This window comes from Schistocerca piceifrons, chromosome 3 (assembly GCF_021461385.2).
Source record: "Schistocerca piceifrons isolate TAMUIC-IGC-003096 chromosome 3, iqSchPice1.1, whole genome shotgun sequence".
NCBI lineage: Eukaryota > Metazoa > Arthropoda > Insecta > Orthoptera > Acrididae > Schistocerca > Schistocerca piceifrons.
In genome coordinates, this window is record NC_060140.1 from 817654685 (window position 1) to 817670268 (window position 15584).

Consider the following 15584-nt stretch of genomic DNA (forward strand, 5'->3'; position numbering starts at 1 on the left):
CTGTGACCAAGAGGCATTATTGTTTAAGACATTGAAATAATGAAAAAAAGGAATTTTTTTTACCTTCATATATATTGACGAAAAGCACATTACAGCATCCCTAATCCAACAACATCTGGTGTCTAGCCCATCAAAACAATACTACAAGTTCTGAACAAGCACTCTCCATGGGAACTTCAACGACTCACCACTGCTACATCTCAACAAGCACTCTCCACCACGACTTCTCGATAAGAACTGCCTACTGCTACTTCTCAATAAGCACTCTCCACTACGACTTCTCAGCAAGCACTGCCTACTGCTACTTCTCAATAAGCACTCTCCACTACGACTTCTAGACAAGAACTGCCAGTGGAAGCGGCAGAATAATACTCTTTGGCGCAATCTCTGGCGCTGTGGCTCAGTGTAGCCACCTTTCATATGCCCCTCCTCCACGGGCCTGAATTTGATGGTATTTTTGCCAGCATTGGTGGTGAAAATACCACCAAATTCGTCAAAAAAAATACAGACAAAAATAAAAGCTAATATTAGTAAGTAAATATCACTTCACTAAATAAATTTTGGCTTTGCACTGACCGTTCCATATCCTAATATATAAAATACAGTAAGGAATACAAATGCTTTCATACATATGATTTTACATAATAGTTTACATAAGTATTATTTAATCATTGGCACCAGCAATGTCAAATATGTGTAAGTAAGAGTCTCAAACATTTCATAAACAGTAAATACACAAAAAAATCAGTTTATACAAATATTCACATAAAATGCTTTCCATAGTTCAATAAACAAGTAGTTGACAGTTCCAGCAGTAGCAGCCAGCAATGGTCAACAGGTGCAGACACCAACGAGTGACATTATTTCAGTAGAAACAGTTCCATCAGTCGCACCCAGCAATGTTAAACAGGTGCAGACAGCAAGAAGTAACATCATTTCATTAGAAACAGTTCTAACAGTGGCACCCAGTAATGTCGAACAGGTGCAAACACCAGCAAGTGACATTATGTCAGTAGAAACAGTTCCATCAGTGGCACCCAGCAATGTTGAGCAGATGCAGACAGCAACAAGTGACATCATTTCAGTAGAAGTAGTTCCATCAGTGGCACCCAGTAATCTTGAGCAGGTGCAGACACCAACAAGTGACATCATTTCAGTAGAAGCAGTCCATCAGTGGCACCCAGTAATGTTGAGCAGGTGCAGACACCAACAAGTGACATTATTTCAATAGATGCAAACCATCAGTGGCACCCAGCATTGTTGAACAGGTGCAGACAAGTGACATTATCTCAGTAGAAGCAGTCCATCAGTAGCACCCAGTAATGTTGAACAGGTGCAGACACCAACAAGTGCCATCATTGCAGTAGAAGCGGTCCATCAGTGGCACCCAGTAATGTTAAACAGGTGCAGACACCAACAAATGACATTATTTCAGTAGAAGCAGTCCATCAGTGGCACCCAGTAATGTTGTACAGGTGCAGACACCAACAAGTGACATCATTTCAGCAGAAGCAGTCCATCAGTGGCACTCAGTAATATTGAACAGGTGCAGATACCAACAAGTGACATTATTTCAGTAGAAGCAGTTCCATCAGTGGCACCCAGCAATGTTGAGCAGGTGCAAACACCAACAAGTCACATCATTTCAGTAGAAGCCGTCCATCAGTGGCACCCAGTAATGTTGAGCAGGTGCAGACACCAACAAGTGACATCATTTCAGTAGAAGCAGTCCATCAGTGGCACCCAGTAATGTTGAACAGGTGCAGACACCAACAAGTGACATCATTTCAATAAAAGTAGTTCCATCAGTGGCACCCAGTAATGTTGAGCAGGTGCAGACGCCAACAAGTGACATTATTTCAGTAGAAGCAGTTCCATCAGTGGCACCCAGCAATGGTGAACAGGTGCAGACACCAACTAGTGACATCATTTCAGTAGAAGCAGTCCATCAGTGGCACCCAGTAATGTTGAACAGGTGCAGACACCAACAAGTGACATTATGTCAGTAGAAACAGTTCCACCAGTGGCACCCAGCAATGTTGAGCAGGTGCAGACACCAACAAGTGACATTATGTCAGTAGAAGCAGTCCATCAGTAGCACCCAGTAATGTTGAATAAGTGCAGGCATGAACAACAGTTTGAATGCACACACAATTGCTTTTACAAAATTATTATCAATGCTCTTACACTAAAAATACAAATTATGATAAACACACAAATGATATCAGATAATTGTCATATTAACTATTACAATACACAAATATCAGTAAACCTATAATATTTATGGGTGTCAGTGCAAGCCACAACAAACAAGTAAGATAATATTTAGGAGATAGGTCGGTACCAATTATTTGGGATTAGGAAAGGAAAAGACACAAAACACACTCCCTCATCTTTCATCCACATTAAGTACTACTGTGTAATTGAATAGTGTTAACTGTTTAAATGCAATTCTGTCTAAAATTGATGTTCAACAAGTGTATCAAGTAGTAGTGTCAGCAGTGTATAACAGTCAATAACAGTTAGTCAACGTCATAGTCATCATGTCAAGACCAAGACCAATGTTTGCCAAGCCAATTCAAAATGTACGGTTGCTGAACAACTGTCAGTGTGCCAAGATATGCAAATGCTTCCTCTCTCTCAAAAAAAGTATATACTGCTTAGTGATTTAACGAAGTGTGTGTGTAGACAATCTTCTTTCCACTTGAGTGTTCTAGTCTACTATCTTCATTCTCATTGTTCCATAAAACCAACAAAAAAAAAACATGCTCTTCACTTACTTTACCTCTTATCCACCAAAACTCCAATAATCATCAGCATTACATAACCTTAATACTTCAATAATACCTCTTACGTCGATACATATAAACCTTATCATCAATATCATTTACCTTACCTCTTGTCCACCAAAACTCCAATAATCATCAACTTCACACAATCTCAATACCTCAATAATACCTCTTCAATATGTCGACACATATAAACCTTATCACCAATATCATTTCACTTCCGTTACAACTCTTTCCTCTAGTCAGTCTCCTCGAACAAGTACAGATAAAATCCTAGTGCAAACTTCAATTCATCATCCCATACAATCCGAAGACACAATGTCCACACACAACCTCTGTGTAATCCACCTGACCCAAATCTTCTACTCATTATGAATTATGAAATACATTTTAGTTACCTCGTCCGTCATTAAACAAAAGAAATGCATACATGACCTCTAACAGCCTTTAGTTCGAACAACTTTCAGTAAGTAAGTACGAGTACGGAGGGTGAATGATAGTAATATTTCACAGTGTGTACACCACTTCAAGAATCATGGCAAGACATAAGCAAACATGTGGAGTATTTCTTGTGTCAAGTGTCACTTACTATTTCAATTGCTCACGAAGAATGCAGTGTAATAGCTGTCAATGGTCTAAACCTAGTGTTGGTATGTCATGTCGTTAGCTTCCATCCTGTTAGCATAAATTTATACAGATTCCATAAAACCTCCAGCTCATGTGACTTCAAAGAAGTTTCTTGTACTAATGTCGTTCGTAGAATTGTAGCAGTTCATTTTCTTATCTGAAAATATAAGGCACTGAGCGTAAGCAAAACATGCAATAGCGAGTAAATATACCAGTGGAGAACAGAATGTCAACAAGTGGATGCAGCACAATCCCTACAACGAGGCTCTGCCAAGCAAACAGTCTATAATTAATACCATAGTGTGACCTAAACTCCACGTTCGTACACCATATATCAGCATTTCTATATACCAGATTAAAGAGTAGTTATGACAACAAAACAGAAATGTGTAAATATGCAATCCATACGCAAAGCAGCAAATATATATCTTACATAATAAACAGGTCATTAGCATCGTATCAGCATAAGCAAATAAATGTTCAAATGTACTCTTAATAAGTAAACATGAAGGCGCAAGCAGATGCATCACAAAGTATAACCTACATACATAACCATATCAGCACAATTAATCATGTGACAATTATAATTTAAATAAATAAGCACAGCAGGCACATAAAAAAAATATGACGTCAGTGAAAAAGCATAGCAGCCAAGCGATGCATAATATACACAAGTGACAACCCTGTTGATTAATCAATCATTGTCAAAATCAGTTAATGTACGCAAGCACGTCGCTTCACAAGTAAATTCATAGAACATGAAATTTAGTACAAAGTATGAATCACGTAATCGCGAGCAGCAAATTGCGTCTAAAATACGTACCTAAGTGGAAATATGTTACCTGAAAAATAAACTCAATTGACAGTTACCTTTTTGGTTTATTACTTTTTTCTTCGAAATTACATTCTTCCTGAAATTTTCTCCGTAGCAAGTTCTCTTAACGTCGGAGACACACAGAATTTACCTGAAGTTCTTAAATATTTTATACAACCGTATCCTGAAAAATACTGAACGTTAATAACATAATTTATCAAGTCACTATAGCTTTATACTGAATTTAATCAGAGAAATTAGACTGTGTATTTGTCTACTGCTGTCAGTGCATTCGCACTGAGCGCTCGATCAGCTGTAGGTACGCGTGCGTAGGAAGTAATTGTTTGCGGTCAACGACTGCCTTGTGCGGCGCGCAGACTTGACTGCTGCTTTGAGTATATGCCGCCGCCGGAACACGGCGCGGTATCCTTGTATTCTCTGCATGTTTACGTATAACTGTTGATGTCTCAAAAGTATGTCATTCCACAAAAATTTTAAAGTTCTATATATGATGTATTCCCTTAGAGCGCCAAGATTTAAGAGTTTCTACTTCGACAGTGTTATCATGAATGATTTTGCGAACCCTATATGGACCGTTATAAAGCAGAAAAAAATTGCGACACAAGCCTTTTCCTTTGTGAGACAAACGATGAGACTTAATTAACACCTTTTGACCAACTGACAAGGTTTTTAAACGACCAGGACGTTTAGCTGATTTCTCTCTTCTAGCAGCCGCAGATGCAATATTTTGTAGAGCCACGTTGACTACTTCAGAATGCCGCACTTTCCGTGAAGGCGGAAAAGGAACGATTTCAGAAAAGTGATTTGTCGGTGCTTTATTTTTTAATATCAATATAGGCGGTAAAGAAGTTGAATCATTAGGGAGTTCATTCAGAATGTTTTGAAAAATATTAAGATACTGATCCCAAGTTCTGTGGTTCTGATGACAATAAAGTCGACACAATTTATTGATTTCCTTCGTCCATCTCTCTGAAGCGTTAGATTGAGGGTGAAAAAGTGAAATGAAAATTGGTTTAATCTTACGACGCCTTAGAGTTTGAAGCCAAATTTTAGAGCGAAACTGTGATCCATTATCTGATATAACCTTATCAACATGACCCACTTCTTTAAGAAAATGTTTGATGAAAGCATTAGATACTGAACGAGCTGTTGCTTTGCGTAAAGGTGTAAAACACACATATTTTGATGTCAATTCCACTACCACCAAAATGTACGCAAAACCGTTTGTAGAACGAACCACTGGACCGAACAAATCGACTGCAGCTATGTCCTTTAATTTCGCTGGAATGATGGGAAACAACGGTGCTCTGTGAGAAATAGTTGGCGGCCTAGCTTTTTGACATAATTTGCATTTGGCAAGAACAGATCGAATACGTTTTTCCATGTTACTGAAGTAGCAATTTTCTCGTAATTTATGAAAGCATTTTCTGGGACCAAAGTGCGCATAACTGAAATGTATATACCAAATCAATTTATTGACCCACTCATCAGGAATGCAAACTAACCAAACAGAGTTGTCGACCGATTTTCGTTTAAAAAGTATGTCATTACGAACTAAATAATACTGTCTAATCGCTACGCTTTCCTTTCTCCTCCACTTCTCCTTAATGTCCTTCCAGATTGGATCCTTATTTTGCTCCTTAGCGATCTCCTGGAGCGAAGACGAAATAAAATTCTCAAACGCAACACCTTGAATATACATCAAACAATAATTGTTCTCTTTCAGTCCTCTTCATCACTTTGTTTCAAACCCACAGGTGCACGTGATAAAGCATCAGCAATAATATTTGAAGAACCCTGTGTGTAAACAATACTATAATCAAACTCCTGTAGATACAGCGCCCATCGTGACAATCTGCCATGAGTTAATTTTGTTGACATAAGAAATTCCAGAGCTCGATGATCGGTGTAAACCTTAGTGTGTCTGCCAAACAAAAATATGCGAAATTTTGTGAAAGCCCATACAACAGTCAAGGCTTCAAGTTCTGTAATCGAATAATTCTTTTCTGATTTAGAGAGAACACTACTTCCAAATGCATTAGTTTTTTGTACTACAACGCCGTTTTCTTCTATCTCTTGAAATAAATGTGCACCTAGGCCTTTGTATGATGAGTCCGTCGCCAAACAAAAATCTTTAGATAAATCCGGATGTGAAAGAAGTGGAGCAACATCTAAAGCATCACGAAGTTGTTCAAATTCTGATTGAGCTTCCTCATCCCAACACCAATTAGATTTCTTTCCAGATAGTTCACATAAACGAGGTGTGGTCAAATCGTCCAATTTAACAAAGCGTCTAAGAAAATTACAGACACCAAGGAAACTACGAACATCACGTTTTGTAGTAGGAACAGCATAATTACGAATAGCGTCTAGTTTTTCTGGATCAGGAAGAATACCTTCTGTCGAAATAATATGACCAAGAAATTTCACCTGAGAACGACCAAATTCAGATTTTTCCTAGTTCACTGTAATGCCAACTCTTGCAAAAATACGTAATAATGAATCCAAAATTTTGTTGTGCTCACTCCAAGAACGTTTAGCAATAAGAAAATCGTCGACATATGAAGTAATATTGTCACGAAGATAAACAGTTAAAACTTCGTTTAAACTACGAATGAATGCTGCAGAAAATATAGTAAGCCCAAACGGTAATTTCCGAAATCACTTTTGGGTAAAATAGTCATATCCGGTTATTCTTTACCAACTCTCTAGATAGAATGATAGTTGAAGAATTGTTTTGATAGATGCAAAGAATAGTAAAAGAGTAGGCAGCAGTGCAGAAAACTAAAAGGGAAATAGCACTACTACAGCTCGGGGTCCTGTGCACGCTACGGCACATATTCACTTAGTGTAGCGAATCCCCTGAGGACTTTAATAGCCGCACATAATTTCAAGTTTGTGACTTAATGGCAACTTTGGCGGAAGTGCGTACATAAATTGATCTAACCATGCACATGGATGTATGTCGTTCTTAGAATTGCGAAAGATCTTAAATTTCCGAACAGTTAAGAAGTGTTTATAGTCAAAGTTTTCTCCTCGTGGCGACAAAGACCTACCACGTCTGTCCCAGTCCGAGTGTCGATTATTGTCAAGTTCACGCGCCTGGCGCTCTCTTGTTGCATCCCGTAAATGAAATAAATTATTGTCTTCAAAGCCCTCTGCTATCTGTGATTCTAAATTTCTTCTGCTATCTTTTCCTACGATTTCGCCTTCAATTTGTTTGACTTGCTTTCGTAATGCCTCAACTTCCCTTTTAACGCGTTCATTAAATTTTCCCTGATTTTCAACATGTTTATTTATGTTCTGGTACTCTTCAGTTTCTGCAAATGGTAATGGAGCTGTATCATCCGAATCTCTGTCCCCATTTAAGCTAAGATTGTCAGTTTATCTGAAATCTCCTCAACACTTTCCGATAAGTCACCTAATTGTTCTTTCTGTTTATTTACGTCTTCCGTAAGTGTCGCGATTCGGGTTTCAATATTAACACATTTAGTAGTTAACTGTTCATACTGTTGTGTTAGGTTATTTAATCTGTCATTTGGTACGGATTCCTCGATTCTCTCAAATATTTCTCCCTTATCGTGTGCACGTTGTAAATTTAACTCTGAAAATTTTTGTACTATCACGCGATCTCTTTCTTCCTGTTCCTTTTGTCTGATTTCTATTGAAGTTAATCTATTATTGTGAGCATTCAAAATTGGTTGTACTTCTTCTCTAATTTCTTTCTTTAATTCATCTTTCATGTTTTTGAAACATGTCCCTATTCGTGAATCTAACTGTGTTTCCATTGTTTCCATCTCTGTTTTAATTGTTCCTATTTGTGATCCCAGTGAGTCTAACCGTGTTTCCATTGTTCCCATATCAGTTTTAATTTCAGATCGTAACTGTGATCCCACTGTTTTTAATTCAGATCTTAACTGTGTTTCCATTGTTCCCACATCAGTTTTAATTGTTCCTATTTGTGAGTCTAACCGTGATCGCGTTGTTTCCATCCGTGATCCCAAATTTAATATAGCACCCATCAACTGCTCCGTATTAACTGGTTCGAAATTCTTTTCGCCCCTAACATTTCCCGCAAAACTAACTTCCTTCGGCATAGCCATAAAGCTATCTGTGTTCGATACTATTCCAGAGTCTTCTGTCGTTAATCTCGTATTCTGAAAATTTTTTGATTGTAAAAAATTTTGAAATGGTTCCGGACTATTTTCCCGACTTATTAAATTGTTTTCAACTTCATTATTCATCATACTGTTCTCCTGTGTTGGCGAGTTCACCATGTTAACAATTTCGTCATTCTCACTATCCATCATTTTTGCCTTTTTCATCGATCGCGTAATCATTTACAAAACATACAAAACTCGTCACTATACGAAAATTACACACAATGACACTTTATCCCCAACAATACCATTCTAACGAAATGCTTCCCTCAAACACGATTAACGAACAATTAAAAGCTTCACCATTGCACAAAATTGTCAGACCTGTATACAAGACATCAAAAATTAAATTCTGCAAAAATACCATTAGAAGAATGACAATTACCAAATCTACACATGCAATATAGACTACAATTACTAAACTACGAATTACTACAACAATACTACTATCTGCTATTTATACAATCAGAAGAATTCCTGGCAGGGTCGCCACGTGCATGGGGGCTTAATTGAATAATGAATGCAAATAATTTTTATTTTTAGTAGCTGTCTGTCCGATTACGAAGTCTCGTAACCGGTTGGCCCTGACTAGTATTTGTACGCAATCTGACTGCATAGAACAACAACAAAGAATGAAACAAAATTTCCGTTAACACAATTAATTAAGTCCCCAGCAACTATAAAACCTAGGAAACAACAAAACACAAGTGTAGCTGTTCTGTGTGTGGAAGTGTGATTCAACGTACACATCTGGCACGGTTCTTCCTCAATAAGACCAGATATTTTAAATAAAATTTATACTGAAGTAATTAAAAAAATAAACAGAAATACTATAATTGCACATAGAAACCAGAAATACAGTCTAATACAAAAACACGAGCCAGATGCTTTGTTGACTGAACCTGTGACCAAGAGGCATTATTGTTTAAGACATTGAAATAATGAAAAAAAAGGAATTTTTTTTACCTTCATATATATTGACGAAAAGCACATTACAGCATCCCTAATCCAACAACATCTGGTGTCTAGCCCATCAAAACAATACTACAAGTTCTGAACAAGCACTCTCCATGGGAACTTCAACGACTCACCACTGCTACATCTCAACAAGCACTCTCCACCACGACTTCTCGATAAGAACTGCCTACTGCTACTTCTCAATAAGCACTCTCCACTACGACTTCTCAGCAAGCACTGCCTACTGCTACTTCTCAATAAGCACTCTCCACTACGACTTCTAGACAAGAACTGCCAGTGGAGGCGGCAGAATAATACTCTTTGACGCAATCTCTGGCGCTGTGGCTCAGTGTAGCCACCTTTCAAGTTACGAAATTAAACAATATTTTCAAATTAAGTGGACTAGCCATCAAGAATTAGTGCATCTAGATTAAAGCGCCAACTTCACCACCATGTACTATATAAAAATTTCGACTGATCCATACATAAACTGAATGCAGTATGTTTTGCACTTTATACAATATGCGCTGAGGCTTACTGAAATTCTAGGGAACGCATTTGATCATTACATTGCTCCTTTGATGCATACGTAACGAACTCATTAGATACATTTCAAGGCAGCATCGATAGTTTATGGTGATTTCATGCACTTGCCCTCTGAGAAAATATACAGGATCTGCCAGTATGACGAACGTGGCTACCTAATAATTCATAGCAACATCTGAATAAAACAGAATCGTCTAGTAAAATACTGGTCGTGATGCCTGTGTTGTGCAAGCAGCCTGAAACGACACGCTGGGACTTATCCTTCAGGATCGTTAACGACTGCGCTCATTATTTCTAATTAACAGCAGAAAAGACTCTGAGGCAAAAGCAGAGGCTCTAGGGTAATAACTAAGTATTGTCGGCAAACAGCAAAAAATCTTAGACGCTCATTGCTGCCACAAGCCAACAGAAGTACTACAAGAAATGGTAAATAACAAGATGGGAGAAAAGCAGAGTACCGAATACGCGAAAATGACTAGATATGACAATATTTTTAATATACAAACTCTTCATCAGACAATATTCTATTTAAATTATTGCACTAAATTTGAAAGTAATTCACCGTCTATATTTGAAGATATTTAGAGTGCAATAACGACGCAGTATTAGTATAGGTTGTTGTTCTGTGCTAAACTGAACTGTGTACTTGTCTTTGCTATATTTGCCTTATCCTGCGTGCAGACGAGTAGTGGTACTGCAATATTCTACAAGAAATACTTACATATCGGGGGTTGACGGTTTATAGCAGAGGCAAGGAAAGTAGTTGCAAACTGTACTGGTAAATACCCTACATACATATTTATTATTGCTGTTGTCAGTCATACAGGGAACCCATGTGGGTGCGACAGATTTAGAGAATAATATATGAAAATGGCATTAAAAGAAAAGCACTCAGTCTTCAGGCCACGAGTGGCCTACCAGGACCATCCGACCGCCGTGTCATCCTCAGTGGAGGATGCGGAAAGGAGGGGTGTGGGGTCAGCACACCCCTCTCCCGGTCGTTGTGATGGTATTCTTGACCGAAGCCGCTACTATTCGGTGGAGTATCTCCTCAATTGGCATCACGAGGCTGAGTGCACCCCGAAAAATGGCAACAGCGCATGGCGGCCGGGATGGTCACCCATCCAAGTGCCAACAGCGCTTAACTTCGGTGATCTCACGGGAACCGGCGTAGCCACTGCGGCAAGGCCGTTGCAGCATTAAAATAGGCAAACACGATATAACAGACGTTAATTTTCCAAAGAAAATTCGTGAGTGAGATAAGCCCAGCTCGGACCCTGTATTTGTTATTGTTGTTGCTGTTCGTTTAGGGAGCTCAATAACGTGCTTATCAGCACCCTTACAAGTACTGTATGATGGAATGAATAGGATTAAAACATACAGTATAAAATACAGACATGCCAGAAAGCTACATCAATTTACATTAGCTCCGTCACACTCTTTCTGACATTAGAGCTCTGAACGACACAAATGGGGAAACTGACTCAAGACAGAGTACTTAACCTATTGTTACCAGACAAGCCGGGGAACAACATTACCAGAAAATATGGTTGGCTGATCACTTCCATATAAAATCTCCGTGGATAGAAGAAGAGAGAAAACACAAAATTCTACAATGCTTGCAACATTCATCTCATAATGACGTAAAATTGAGGGAATTGAGGGTAAATCTGCTAATACACTCTTAGAAAAAAAGGAAGCACTTCGAAGGATTTATGTGAATGGGAGGAAAATCAATAGATGTGACGTACATGTACAGACAAACAAAAGATTACAACTTCAGAAAAGTTGGATTAGTTATTGAAGAGAAAGAGCTTCATAAATTGAGGAAGCCAATAATGTGTTAGCTCACCTCTGGCACTTTTGGAAGCAGTTATTCGGCTTGGCATTGATTGAAAGGGTAATTGGTTGTCCTCCTGAGGATATGGTAACAAATTCTGATCGTTAGATCTGCTTGGTTAGGAGGATCTTCCATAATGCTCCAAACGTTAGCAGTTTGGAAGAGATCCGATGACATTGCTGGCCAAGATGGGTTTTGGCAAGGACGAAGACAAGTAGTGGAAACTCTAGCCGTGTGTGGATGGGCACTATCTTACTGAAAAGTAAGGCTTGTGTGGCTTTCCATAAATGGCAACAAAACAGGACGTAGAATATCGTCGACGTACTGTGTATGTGCCGTGGATACCGCGAATGACAACCAAAGGGTTCCTGGTATGAAAAGAAATTTCACACAAGACCATCAGTACTTTTTGTTGCGCTTAATGGCGAGTGATAGTTGGGTTGTTATCGCACCACTGTCTGAGGCATCTCCAGGCCTGGGAGATGACTGACTGGAGTAGAACTGTCTTCAGTGATGGGTCCCGCTTCAAAGTGAGCGCCGATGGCTAACTTTTAAGGTTTAGGGATTCCACTATTCAAGTGGTATCAACCGTACTGAAGAAAAATAGACGCTTCACTACATTTTTGAAAAGCTTGTATGTTTTGGAAAAAAATACTTTTTTTGGACGAGATGGAGAAGCACATTGCTGGTTGATTTGAAAATCTTTTATTCTGTCCGCGTTATGCAGAAAACAGAGCAAGAGGGAAAATAAGTCAAGTGGATGCTCTGAAAGGCGAACTGGAAAGTGTATCGCCTGCTGGCCGTGGTGGAGCATCAGGACAGCGTCCAAGACTGGCTGGATCACGTTACCACTGTGAACCACTCAGCCGCTGATGAATCTATGCTTAAACCATTAGACCATCATAGGAGGTAACCTGTTTCTTGGTGGAACGACCAGTGTCTTTGTGCAGTGTGGTATAAGCGGAGAGCTTTGTGAAGATTCAAACGCAGTCCATCTGCGGAGTATCTTCAAGGCCTAGCTGCCATACTGGATAATGGAGTCCTGAAAGTCACACCCGTCAATCCAAAGACCAGGGCGTGCTACTATGACGATATAACGTCACCATGAGTCCAGTGCTAGGCTTTCTAGCCTACCCAAAAGTTAACAAGAGGGTACGAACTCACTGCAGCTCCAATGACAAAGAGGCTTGTAACCTCCGCTGCAATTGATGAGACCACCCCAGGGCCGAGCATAATACACTATGGCGTGCTACGGTAGCCTAACCCTGAATCTGAAGGAATCCTCCTTGCGTTTTTTCATATAATATAGAGTGATTACCAATATATTGACTCTTGGAAGTAACCAATGACTATTCCCGTACTCGAAGCAGGAAAGGATCGCGCACATCCTACCAGGTGTTGGAGAGACTCCCACCTTGTATGAATCTTAGGATCTAGAAATCTTGTAAGTCGCTTCCACTGTGGGTTCAGAAGATATTGTCCCATAGTGATCACCTAACCATACTGGAGGCAGCTATAAAGGAGGCATTCCTACAAAACATTTAATATCAATTTTATTCGACACTGAAAACGCCTTAGGCACTATGTGGAGATACAATATCATCTATCCGTTACATGAATGGGGGTTGCATGGTCATTTATCCATTTACCTGCGCTCTTTCATTGCCGAACGTCATTTCAGATACAGAGCCAGAAGTGCTCGTCGTAACAGGTAGGCCTATCACTCAGGGGAGAGTTTATAGCATGACATTGTTCGGAACTGCGATCAGTAGCATATCGTCTGCAGTGAGGAGTCCTATGAACTGCTCATTGTTTGTGCATGACTTCCCCATTTTCTGCTCCACTTCTAGTCATACTTTTTCCTCTCGTCAATCAAAACGAACACTTGAGAGACAGGAAGAACGGTCTACTAGAACAATTTTTAATTTTTTTTTCCTCAGAATGCCTTGTGTATTGATTTTAACTGTGATTGTTCTCTGTTTTCTTCCCCTGAACTAAGACTGTTGAATATTGTTTTACATTTTAAGGACAAGGTGAAGTTTCTGGGTCTCTCATTCTGTAAACTGAAAAGTAAACATGTAGAATATTAATAAGGTTTGTTTTATTTAAAAAGCGTTAAAAGTTTTCACATAGAACATTCGGAGCATTACTTTTGAGCACGCGCTCGTAGATTTGAGACGAAGAGCGAAGGACTCCGTTCCTTTCTTCGTTCTTTGTCTTCCAATATTATTGTTTCCTCTTGTTTCTTATAAATATTGTACATTACCAGTCTTTCCTAGATCTTACTCCTATTTTCCAGAATTTCGAAGATCTTGCACCGGTTTACATTTTCGAACGCTCTTTCTAGGCAGACATATCCTACGAGCGTGTTTTGATTTTTCTTCAGTCTTGCTTCGCCGGCCGGGGTGGCCGAGCGGTTCTAGGCGCTACAGTCTGGAATCGCTCGACCGCTACGACCGCAGGTTCTAATCCTGCCTCGGGCATAGATGTGTGTGATGTCCTTAGGTTAGTAAGTTTTAAGTAATTCTAAGTTCTGGGGGACTGATGACCTCAGATGTTAAGTCCCATAGTGCTCAGAACCATTTGAATCATTTTTTTAGTCTTGCTTCCATTATCAAGTGCGTCACAGCTGCCTCTCTGGTGCATTTACCTTTACTAAAGCCAGACTGATCATCATCTAACAGAGCTTCAGTTTTCTTTTCCATTTTTCTGTATATTATTCTTGTGAGCAATTTAGTTGCATGAGCTCTTAAGCTGATTGTGCAGTAGGTATCGCACGTATCAGCCCTTGCTATCTTTGGTATTGTGTGTATGATATATTTTCAAAAGTCTGATGGAACGTCTGCATAGATTCTACATATCAACTTGAATAGTTATTTTAGAAATCCCTATGGAATATCACCTACCAATTCTCCCCTAGTTGAATGCGTGTCTTCCAGAGCTCTTCAAAATTTTGACTCTCATACTGTATCCCCTGCGTCTTATATATCGACTCCAATTTTCTTCTATCTCTTTATCGGTCAAGTCCTCCCCCTCGCAGACGCCTTCAGTGTACTCTTTCTACCTATCAGCTCTCTCCTCTGCGTTTAACAGTGGAACTCCGATTGCAATCTTACTTTTACCACTCTTGCCTTTAAGTTCACCGAATTTCTGTACCATGAGTCAGTCGTCAGGTCGATCATTTCTTTTATTTTTCGACTTCTTCGTATCTTTCCTGTAGTTATTTCGCCTTCCATGCACTACCGATTTATTTCGTTCCGCAGGTATTTATATTACCATCTTTCTGGGGAACATATTTGGACTTCTATCTTTCGTCGATCAGCTGAGATATTTCTTGTCTTATCATAGCTTACTTTGCAGTTACCTCCCTTGTACCTATGTTCGTCTTCCCAAATTCGGCTGTTAAGACAGGTAGAAATAGTACACTGAAGGCCTCTACGACGGGGAGGATTTGTGTGATGTCACGACTGAGGAAAAAATGGGAGCCGATATGGAAGACAAAGGGGATCCATTATTAGAGTCAGAATCTTATAGACCTCTGAAAGACTTAATATGGAATAAGGCAGCACGGGTAGGAAACATTCTTTCGCAATTTTTGAAATCATTGGGGGAAGTGGCAATCGTGCGACCATTGAAGCTTGGGTGTAAGATCTATGAGTCAGGAGACATACTGTCCGATTTTCGGAAAAACAGCGTCCGCATAACCCCGAAGATAGCAAGGACCTATAATTGCGAAATGTATCACACAATCATCTCAACGGAGAATAAAAAATGGAAGAGAAAACTGAAGATATGTTAGATGTCGGACACTGTGGCTTTCAGAAAGGTAA